Source organism: Lynx canadensis, chromosome Y (assembly GCF_007474595.2).
Source record: "Lynx canadensis isolate LIC74 chromosome Y, mLynCan4.pri.v2, whole genome shotgun sequence".
NCBI classification, from domain to species: Eukaryota; Metazoa; Chordata; class Mammalia; order Carnivora; family Felidae; genus Lynx; species Lynx canadensis.
In genome coordinates, this window is record NC_050200.1 from 1,584,882 (window position 1) to 1,594,888 (window position 10,007).

The window sequence follows — 10,007 nt, forward strand, 5'->3', positions numbered from 1 at the left end:
ACCTTCTGTCTCTCTCTGTTTCTCTTTTGATATCATACTATCAAAGAGAAAACAAACTTTTTGCTAAGCTCAGTTTTCACTTGGGAGCTATTTTCTTTTATATGTTTTACTCTATTGAATTTTATCATGAAAACGCAAGAATTTTCCATAAGCCTGAAATTTCTGATGAAATTATTTGCATTTTAAAAGTGCTAAACTCTTATTGTTTAGGGATAAAAATGATTTAATTAACTCTTTGACAGGTTTGGTAAGTTGAGAGACTAGCTGTTCTTAGGAGAACTTTATGTATGCTGACAGTAAGCTCCTAGCCTGTTTCAAACTCCTTGAAAAATAAAACACAGAAAAGCTCCTTGAAGCATACTTGGGAAATATATAACTACTAAGTGTAATTAGATCCTGCCTACTTTATTTACTCTACAGTTTTGAAGAAGATAAAAGTACACACATACACCCTTCATTGTAATGACTTAGCATTGAACTTCTTATTTCATTGTGGATTTTCTCTGTGTGATGGGTTGTTCCACACAAGTTAGCAGTATTTTTCGTGTAATGAAATGTTGGTTGAATTGAAATACCACTTCTAAGAATCTTTTTCTAATATAGTTTGTATTTTATATCAGGCTGCTGCTTCTTTTTTTATTTTTTTCTTTTCTTTTTTTTTTTTTTTTCTGTATTTATGTGTAAGCAGGGGGAGTGTTGAGAGAGGGGGAGTTGGAAAATCCCACTGGGGCTTCATCTCACAACCACAGTATCAAGAGCTAAGCTCTTATCAGGAGTCAGAGGCTTAACCAACTGAGCCCCCCAAGTGCCCCAGACTTGTTTCTTTTTATAGACAGTTTATCTAATAACATCATGAATATATGTATATGAGTATATTAATTATTGTCTTCAGCTAAAATCAATGAAACAGATACGTTTGGTCCTGGAGATAATGATGAAATCCAGTTTGATGATATTGGAGATGACGATGAAGACATTGATGATGTAAGTAGTGGATAAAACCTTGTGTTCATTATTTCTTTTATTTATGAATTACATACAAAGAAACCTTTAATCTGGGAATGTTGAACACTTAAATTCGGTATCTTGTTGAGATCACTCCTTTCATTTGAGTGTTCATTCATGTTCTGAAACCATCTAGTTAAACATTTCTTTTCTCTGAGAAACCTTACAGGCCTTTGAAGCATTTCTTTCTGAAAAGAGCAATATTATTTCCTCTAACATAGATACTTCATGATGATAACTTGCTTTCATGAGAGGTAACTATTAAGAAATGTAGCAGTTTTGAGAATGTACCTTCTCCTAGATGAAATACTAGTATGTAAAAAGAAGAGTCTTGTGGGGCGCCTGGGTGGCGCAGTCGGTTAAGCGTCCGACTTCAGCCAGGTCACGATCTCGCGGTCCGTGAGTTCGAGCCCCGCGTCGGGCTCTGGGCTGATGGCTCAGAGCCTGGAGCCTGCTTCCGATTCTGTGTCTCCCTCTCTCTCTGCCCCTCCCCCGTTCATGCTCTGCCTCTCTCTGTCCCAAAAAATAAATAAATGTTGAAAAAAAAATTAAAAAAAAAAAGAAGAGTCTTGTTTGAGCCAGCTTGCTCAAGCATTCAAATTGCAATATACTCCGTGCTCGCTTTGGCAGCACATATACAAATTGCAATATACTTCAAACCGGAGGTCTGTTGTCAACTTACGTATTTGGGATTACAATTTTACCACGTATCAGTGTTTTGTGGAACGTGGTTATTTCTCTTAGTAATAAAGCAGTTAGAGCCATAAAAGTAATGAATGTCTCACTGTTTTGCTGTTACTGTATGTAAATAAAATTCATCGTGAGTTTCTTGGCATGTGTGGATGAAATAATTGGGATGGTGATATATCTTAGATTTCTATCAGGCTTAGACTTTTTTCTTTTTTAATACCTCTGCAATAAAAAAGTAATTCAGAGACCACAAATCCAAAAATATTAGTGTTAAGTCTTGGATTTAATACTTGGAATTTAAAAATGTGTAGAGCATTTATTCCTGACAAATACTGTGCAGCACAATTAGTAGAGTTGTTCAAAAATACAAAGCCAGTCTTTGGTAAGTGTAAGTCGAGCACCACACATGATGCTGATGCTGCTGTCACGTTGGTAATCATTGATCTAGATCGGGGATTTCCAAATCTTTTAATCACCAACAAAGCCCTTTATTTTATTAAGAGCATTTTTAGACATTCAGAGAAGTTGGAAGTTTTTGAAGTGAAATGAACGCCTTTACATATAGTACCAAGATTAGACAATTTACATTCTTCTATACTTGATCTACCAGACCAGTCCTTCTATTCAGCTACAGATCCATATTATTTTTTAATATATTTCCAAATCATTTAGATTATTCCACGAATTGAAGAAAATTGAGTACATACCTCCAGTGTAGCTTTTTACCAGATTTTTTTTTTACCATGTATTTATGCAGTTTTAAACATACAGTACTATTTAATGAAAGTTGTATACATTTTAGGGGCACCTGGGTGGCTCAGTTGTTTATGCGTCCGATCTCTCAGTTCGTGGGTTCGAGCCCCACATTGGGCTCTGTGCTGATGGCTCAGAGCCTGGCGCCTGCCTCAGATTTTGTGTCTCCCTGTCTCTCTGCTCCTCCCCTGCTCATGCTCTCTCTTTGTCTCTCAATAATAAATAAACGTTTAAAAATTTTTTTAAAGTTGTATACATTTTAAAACATACCTAGAAGTAGGAAATAAAAAAGGATGAAGAAGCAAATATTGTTAAAATTTTCTTTATGTACCTTATTTGTGGACCATGAGCCAGAGTATTCTTACGACTAAATTAATCCTCTGACAGTAGGGTGATTATTTTCTGTGCCAAAACTTAATGTAACAATTGCATTGTGCATTAAGGACAGACATGAACTTTTTGACAGCTGAGTTAGGTTCAAAGGCTAGGTAGGAGCTGAAGTAGAAGTGTATGTGAACATGAAGAGGATATTTTGGCTTAGGACCAGACTTTCCTAATTTTTAATTTTTAAGGTACTTATAATTTAATTTTTAATATCATTTAATTTTTAAAGCGCTTATACTTCCACATGTGACAGTGTTCCCACTCTCAAAATGTAAGATCTCAAGTCACCAGCATGAAAATAAAGAAGGAGATTGTAAATGTCATTGAGAATAATTTGCATAACATAACATTCTCAGAGAGTTCATAATGACTGCAACAGACAGGAATTGAGAAATACCTAGTATATAAAATTTTTCATTCCAAGGCTTTATTTTGCAGATAGTATAAAGGGTCCTTATTATGCAGTAGACTATTTATTGTATTATAAGAATTAGTTTTCAGTGGATTTCATGTTTTTTTTCACTTACAGATCTAAATTGAACATGGTTTCTGAGGTTTGTTCTGCAATTTGGATTTTGGCTATCACCTGTTAAAAGAAGACTAAAACATCATTTAGTATGAATGTATTTGGTTAAGACATGCTGATTTATTTTCATTGTTTAAAAGTATTATATTTCTCTAAAAACTGATTTAGCTGAATTATTTAAGTGAAATTTTATTGTTTGGATATAATGGAACTTAGGGGGCAAAGACTATAATACCTGCTGTTAAACAGTAGAGAGAAACGAAGAAGAAATGTCTTTTCCACTGTGACTATTTTATTCTAGTTAATAGGTGTTTTGAATAAATTGCCTTACCATCATAGGTTTCGGTAAACCATGTTCCAGCTAGTATGTTAACAGAATCTTTATGTATATTCGAGTTACCTAGATGTTCTGTAAGATTTTTGATATAATTTAAGGAAGGTGGAAGTCCACATTAAAGTCAAGAAAGGGGGCTATTTCATACGTAGCATATATTTTTCATTCTAAGCTTGATAACTTACACATTACTTTCATCATTTTATGTTGCCACATCATAAAAGAAAAAGCGTTTCCAAATTGCAGTTTTAGGACACCAGTTTAAATAACATTTTTCAATTTGTAATGTTAGTAGTTGCAAAAATTCAGGGCTAGGAAACCTGGTTATCTTTATATTTGAAGTATTGACATATAAGTTGGTAGTGTTTTTACTTAATATTTATAGAAAATTTTTCAAGTAAGATAGCTCTGATTGTGAATAAGTAGGATATTTCTTACACAGGAAAGGTTATGTTAACATATGTGATTTATTGTCAAAGTCATATGCATTGTAACTCATAATTTTGGACTTTATGAGCAATTAAATTACAATGTATAATGAAAAACTAATTTTATAATAACTTCCATAAGGTAAGTTTTTCTTACACTATCCCTTAGCTGGGGTAACGGGAACCACCACTGAGAAATATAGTAAAATGTGTTGTTGAGTGTGTTTTTCCTCGCTTTGTTATTGGATTTTATTTTATGTAGCAACTTCTGTGTGTATTTTAGTAGGAGTTTAGACCGTAATCTTTCTATTTGACCTTCTGTTTATTTCAGAGTTACCAACTGTAATAAGGTGAAATTAAAAGCGAGGCTAGTTACCACTACCACTGTTAAAGCTTACACCACATTAATGGAAAGGATTCATCGGGTAGTTTGTAAAGCATAGTTATTTTCCTGAGGATTTTTTAGCAATGAGTAAATACACTTTCACCTGGTTTCAACATTATAAATCTAACAAATAGAGAGGAGAATAAACTTTCATATTGTTTCATCTCACTTTGCCATAATTTTACTTCCTAAATGTTACAACTTGAGCCAAATCTGATGCCAGAATACATACATAGTTAAATCTAAGAATAAGAAATGAAAATGCACAAATGTAGGTCATGGTTCTTTTCTGTGAAGTTCCTGAACATTTATCTAGGTGGAATGTGTCTGAGACTGAGGAATTGTTTTTAATAGTTTAAAGAAAATATCTTTGAAGAATTGAGTTACGAATTGTCTTCCAAGTAAATCAAAACTTGCCTGATAAATGTAGCCGTTTATACATAAAAGGATGCTATTGAATTTACATATTCCTCAACATTCTGCCAGGAATGTCAGCACCTCCATATGTGATGCAGTTTGTGTTAAGTAGAGAGCCACTCAAAACATCTTTTTTCTTACTTGTTCCTGTAACAAATATAGTTTGTCTAAAGATTTTCCTTATGTAAATTACACTAATATTTGCTAGTGTTTGCTAGTTGTTATGGTCTGATTGTGCAATCCTTAAAATTCTTCTGTTGAAACCTTAACATGGTTAAGATGATGATGGTATTAGGAAGAGTGGCCTTAGGAGGTAATTAGGGTCAGTGTTAGAAAGAAAGTTTCAGAAGGCGCTCAGCAGAACACAAACAGGAACGACTGGCATGTGCATCCTGGACTTCCAGTATTCACAGCTGTGAGAAAGAAAATTCTGCTGTCATAAGCCATCCAGTCTGTAGGATTTTGTTATACCCTGAAAAGACCAAGATTCTGGTGATACATACTTTCTTGCTTGCCGGTCAGGAACAGTCCAGCTTAATGTTTCATCTTGAAGAATACAGAATCATAATTAAACTGTTAGTTGGATTAAAGTTGTAGCTCAGGTACAGGATTCCATGAAAGAGTTTTCCATTTTTTTGTGATGTGTTCTTGATGAATTTTGTTTTATAAACCTATCTTTCATCTAGACTATACAAATTGTCAGCATACAACTTCAAAGTACTCACATAATACTTTTTATTTTTGTAGGCTCAGTAGTAGTTCCCCATTTTATTTCTGACTTTAGAAATTTGAGTCTTAGTTCTTTTTTCTTAGTCCATACAGCTAAAGGTTAGTCAGCTTTACTGACCTTTAAAAAAAATGTTTATTTACTTTTGAGAGAGAGAGAGAGAGAGAGAGACACTGAGCACAAGGTGGGGAGGGGCAGAGAGAGGGAGACGCAGATCCTGAAGCAGGGTCCAGGCTCTGAGCTGTCAGCATGAACCGTGAGATCTTGACCTGAACCCAACTCAGATGATTAACTGACTAGGCTACCCAGGTGCCCCAGCTGATCTTTTTGAAAACCAACTTTTGGTTTCAGTGATTTTCTCTATTAGTTTTTTTCTCTTTCACTTAACGTCTAATGTTTATTTTCTTCTTTGTAGCTTTAGGTTTTTCTTTTTCTGGTTAGTTAACGTATAAAATTAGATCATTGATATGGACCTTTTCTGCTTATTATGTTAAGTATTTACAACTAAATTTTCCCCCTTTTACTGAGTTTGCTGCGGCTTGTATGCTGTATTTTCACTTTAATTTGTTATTAAGTATTTTATGTTGTGATTTGTACTTTGATCCTTTGGTCGTTTGTGTGTGTGTGTGTGTGTGTGTGTGTGTGTGTGTGTGTGTGAAGTATTATGACTTTCTTAGTGTTTATTTTTATTATTTTTGTTAGAGAGTGCACACACATGGGGGAGGGACAGAGAGAAGGGGGAACAGAGGGTCTGAAGCAGCTCTTACCTGACAGCAGCAAGCCTGGTGTGGTGCTTGAGGCCAACGTGGGTCTTCATTCCACTAACCCTGAGATCATGACCTAAGCCCAACTTGGAGCCTCAGTGGACTGAACCATTCAGGTGCCCTAATCCTTTGGTAGTTTAATAGCATGTTGTTTAACTTCCACAATTTTGGTATGCAGGACTCTGTATTATAAAATAGTCAAATATCATGTTATATAATTACCATTTATTTTGTTTGCATCTGAGGTTCTTCTATATGTGTATTCATTTCAATACAATATTTAAGGCGCTATCAACCTCATCTAATTCAACACAGATTTAACTTGAAGATGGAATTCTCTAAGTTGCTTAAATTTCCTTTGTACAATGACTACGAATGTTCAAGTGTTCTATAATCTTAGTAGTAGTTTAGCGTTTAAATGTTGATAGCTCTGGTCATTTTATTCTCTTGTCCTTAACATACCTTTTTGCCATAGTTTTTTGATACCAACTTAAATAAGATGTGTTCTTTCCTATTATAGTTGGAGTAATAAAGTCAGATGCAAACTATTTGCAATTCAAAAATATTAGGGGCGCCTGGGTAGCTCAGTTGGTGGAGCGTCTGACTTTGGCTCAGGTGTTGATCTCACGGTTTGTGAGTTTGAGCCCCATGTCAGGTTCTGTGCTGAGAGCGCAGAGCCTGGAGCCTGCTTTGGATTCTGTGTGTGTCTCTCTCTCCCTGCCTCTCCCCTGCTCATGTTCATGCTCTGTCTTTTTCAACTCTCAAAAACAAATAAGAACATTAAAAAATGAAAAAATAAAGTATTAAACAGCTCCTGCATCAGTTGGCTGTTTTTTGGTTTTTGATTTACAGGATCCTCTGTTGTTCATACTTCAAACGACTTGCTTTTTTTAAGTTTATTTATTTATTTTTTTTAGAGAGAAACAGTGCAATTGGGGGAGGGAGGAAAAGAGAGAAAGAGAGAGAATCCCAAGAATCCCATGAGATCATGATCTGAGCCAAAATGAAGAGTTGGATGGTTAACTGACTGAGCCACCCAGGTTTCCCAGGTCATTTGTTTCTAATGAGAAACTGACAATCCTAAATTACTAAAATCAAAATACTATTTTAAAATCAGTCAATATATATGTTAAGGTCTGTTAGTGGAAATGTATATTTTGGCCAACTCTTTATAACTTTTATCAGGACAGTCCTTTTCAGTATGTAAAGTTTGCTCTGTTACGTGGAGGGGTCACAAAATAGGAAGAAAATTCAGAGTAAAAGTCCTGTTGCTAACTTAAGGTACTAGGTTGTTAGGTAGAGATTCAGTTGGATTTTCAAAAGGTCCAAATAGGTTTTACCTTCTCTTTGAACCCACCTACTAGATAACTGATAGAGATTTTATTTCTTTTATTTCTTCTTCCAAGATTTTATTCAAATTCTAGCTAACTAACACAGCGTAATGCTTATTTTTGAGAGGAGAGAGAGGCCTGAGAGGGAGAGGGGCAGAAAGAAAGGGAGATCAAGAATCCCAGGCAGGCTCCAGGCTGTCAGCACAGACCCTGACTAGGGTCTGTGAGATCATGATCTGAGCTGCAATCTAGAGTCCGATGCTTAACTGCCTGAGCCTCTTTCTTTCCCTCCCTCTGCCTCTCCCTCTCCCCTCCCTCTGCCTCTGCTCTGCCTCTCCCTCTGCCTCTGCTTCTGCCTCTCCCTCTACCTCTGCCTCTGCCTCTCCCTCTGCCTCTCCCTCTGCCTCTGCCTCTCCCTCTGCCTCTGCCTCTGCCTCTCCCTCTCCCTCTCCTTCTCCCTCTCCCTTCTCCCTCTCTCCCTCCCTTCCACAGTTTTTTTGACAAATAGTTCCTTTTTATTTTTGAAGGTTAGTTGACATACATGTTATATTCGTTTCAGATATATTATTCAGTATGATATTTCAACAATTCTATTAATTACTCTATAATCACAATCTGTCACCATGCAATGTTATTGCAATATTTTTACTATATTCCATATTGGGTATTTTCACCCAAGTGACTTTATAATTGGAAGTTTGTACCTCTTATATCCCTTGACCTATTCACTCCTCCTCCTCCCTACCCCCTCCCAACTCTCTTCTTGAAATCAAGAGTTTGTTCGTGTATTTTTATTGTTTCTTTGGTTTTGGTTTTGGGTGGTACTTGTTTGTTTCCGTATATAAGTGAAACCATGTGGTATTTATCTTGTGCTTTCTGAATTCTTTCATTTAGCCTAAGAGCCTCTATTCTATGTCCATAACTGTTTCTGGGAAAATGAAATGGCAAACATTTTTTTTGTTGCTGAGTAATAGTTGTGTGTTTATGGCATGTATATGGTTACCCACATATATATGACATTTAAACATTTTTGAATATAATTGACATGCAATGTGACATTAGTTTCAAGTGGAGAACACCAGTGATTCAACAATTCCATATGTTATGCTATGCTTACAACAAGTGCAGTACTATCTGTCACTATATAACTGTGTTCTTTTTGTTGTGCCTTTCATGCCTGTGGCTTACTTATTCCATAACTGAAAGCCTGTGCCTCCCACTGCCCTTCTCATTACTTTCCACAATCACTATCCCATCCCCTTTTGTAACCGTGCAGTTTTATTCTATGTTTGTCAGTCTGGTTTGTGCCTTTGCTTATTAATTTTTGTTTTTTGGAGCCCACATATAAGTGAAGTCATACGGTATTTTCATTTTCTGTCTGATTTGTTTCACTTACCATAATACCCTAGGTCTAGGTCCATATTGTCATAAATGTCAGGATTCCACATCCTTTTTCGTGTGTGGCTGGATATATGTATCACTTCTTTATCTATTTATCTATTGATAGACATTAGAATCCTTCCTTATCTTTTCTAAGTAATGCTGCAATAAACATAATGGTGAATATATCTTTAATTTTTTTTAAATTTTCAGTACATTAAATTAACTCAAAAACATTCTAAAAGTGTACAATTTTGCCTTCTTAAAAAATACTAAAAAAAATTTAAAACCCCCAAAAAGAATCTTGGCATTTGTAATTCAAAATCAGATTACCAGAATATTAAATATTTAAAAAACTATGTCTTTTAAAAATATTTATAAAGTTACGTTCAGTGTTGTGGAATTGTCATGAAAGAATGGCTCAAAACTGGGAAATGTTCCTTCATTCCTACAAATAAAACCTGACCAATCAATCTGTGAAGATTCTTGAATACATGAGGTGTTCGATGTGAGTATCAAAGCCTTCACCTTCCTTCATGTAAGAACTTAGTGCATATGAGGGTTGGTTGTAGTTCCTGGGGCTGACTGACGGTGCATTGAGCTTTCCTCCACCTAGAACAGTGTAGCAAAAACAGTTGGACCTTTGGGCTCAAACTCCAAGTATGTGCTTTGGAGAGCATTGTTAAAGACTTTTTCATTCAGAACTTTGGGACTTTGAAAATTGAGCATCTTCAGAACCCATGGTTTTAAACGTCACCTGACTCATTCTTTGGGAGTAATCTGCATTTTGGGAAGGACATCCACCTGCTCAGTTTCCACAGGTCCATCCTCGGGAAGGAGACAGTTCCCTTTTAGACCTCAATATAAAAACTCAATATATATG

The 10,007-nt window shown here is 35.6% G+C and overlaps 1 long non-coding RNA gene across 1 annotated transcript; it reads left to right on the plus strand.

The window, feature by feature from the left end:
* Window positions 1-274: 274 nt before the first annotated feature.
* Window positions 275-3,713, plus strand: LOC115508112. The gene is made up of 2 exons (XR_003966936.1): window positions 275-984; window positions 3,362-3,713. It is a non-coding gene; the product is annotated as an uncharacterized LOC115508112 (long non-coding RNA).
* The last annotated feature ends 6,294 nt before the right edge of the window (window positions 3,714-10,007 follow it).